The sequence below is a fragment of the Bremia lactucae genome, linkage group LG3, assembly GCF_004359215.1.
Source record: "Bremia lactucae strain SF5 linkage group LG3, whole genome shotgun sequence".
Classification (NCBI taxonomy): domain Eukaryota; phylum Oomycota; class Peronosporomycetes; order Peronosporales; family Peronosporaceae; genus Bremia; species Bremia lactucae.
Window position 1 is genome coordinate 6,078,492 of NC_090612.1, and position 1,819 is coordinate 6,080,310.

A 1,819-nucleotide genomic window follows, 5' to 3' on the forward strand; every position below is an offset into this window, starting at 1 on the left:
ATAAGTGTTTAGTGGTACACCAAAGCAATTCACAGCGACTTTGCAACCAATTTAGTTAGGGAAAAGCTATATTTACACCCTTTTTCCTTAAATTCACACCCCTTCCTGCAAAGTCTTGTAATCTAAACCCTTTCTGCGTCCACGTAAATGCCACTGCAAATGCCTCTAATGCAACCAGCTCTGCTTCCGTGAAGCGCGCGCAATTTGCCATGCACTGAGTAAAGGGTTCTTGGACGGCAACGGCGACACCAAATTGGAAAAGTTAGCCAAAAAAGACGGGAGGCGTGCGGATTGCGAAACTGGTGGACCTAAAATCGATGTGCGGCAGTTCAATTGTAACGAGCTAAAGTTACCCTGATTTTACACAGTCCCCGTTAAGTACACTTTTTGTACTTCAGGGAATGGTCAATTACATTAGACCACCATTTTTTTAGGCGGGCACGCCTTGATGCGGCCACGCCCTATTTAGACTTAGACACACACTGTAACGGGGTGTATCGTTACATGAAATCAATACTTAAAGGTTGTAAATTAATATATTATCGAAAAGGTAGATAATACTTGGAGGATATTACTTTAAACAGTAATTTTCAGATTTTTTTTCCATAAATAGGTAGATGGAAACAAAAGAGAAATACAGATAAGATAAGATAAATATTCAATTCCATGTTTGGTATTACTTTTTAAATTAAGTTAGCATTTACAAGATAGATAGAAGAAGTACTTAATTATATTAATACAGTTTTCATTTAACCCTTTTTAAACTAGTTACCTTTAAAGAGAAGTCGTATTCCTCTGCACATACTAGTGTACGTGAAATAACGTAATGCACCACTCGCATTTGAAGCAGTGCGAAGTGGACTTGTACTGAAGCAGTGCGAAGTGGACTTGTACTGAAAAAGTACAAGTCGTAGTGCCCCGTTACACCTGGTAGCACTTTGTAGTCCGTCCAAGGACCACAAATCCCAATCTAACATGACACCTGGTAGCACTTTGTAGTCCGTCCCAGGACCACATTTCCCACATCTAACATGGACATGTTAGATGATAGTGGGAATACGCATCACGTTTCCCGTCAAAGCTACTCCTTTCTAAGTGACATAAAAAGAAGTGCGGTCGAACGAATGAGTTCGACCGTAGGAAACGATGCAATATTGGCAATGTTGTCCAATTTGGACAGAGATGCCCTCCATTCAGCCATCGCCAAGTTCATACAACATGAACTTGACGAGATGAAGGAGAAGGTAGCCTTGCTGAATCAGCAAGGCTTTCAACAGGCAGAACTGTTGAGGTTACAACAGGTACGGACCCCTTTACCTGGGATGACGCAAATGCGTCGTCCCGAAACCTTAAAGATTGACATCTCTAAGTTTAGGGGAGTCGATGAAGACCCCTTCTTGAGATGGTTTGTCGAGTTGGACGATGCCATAAGGGCACGTCACATCATCGACGAGCAAATGCAAGTCGCATTCGCTCAATCAAATCTGGCAGGTCGTGCCAAAACTTGGGCATTGGGCCTTAAGTTGCGCGACCCATACGTCTTTGGGTCGCTAGAGGCTTTTAAAACCCGACTCAAACAGACGTTTGAACCACCAAGGGCTGAGTTCAGAGCTCGTTCAGAGCTTCTGAAACTCAAGCAAGGCAAGCGTGATGTGCACGCATATGCCCAGCACATACGACTCTTAGCGAGTTGTATTACAAATAACCCAGTTCATGAACACACGTTGATTACGGTGTTCATGCAAGGTCTTACGGATGGTCCCGTAAAGACCCACCTGTTCCGCTTGGAACTGGATACGCTTGAAGAAGCAATATCCGT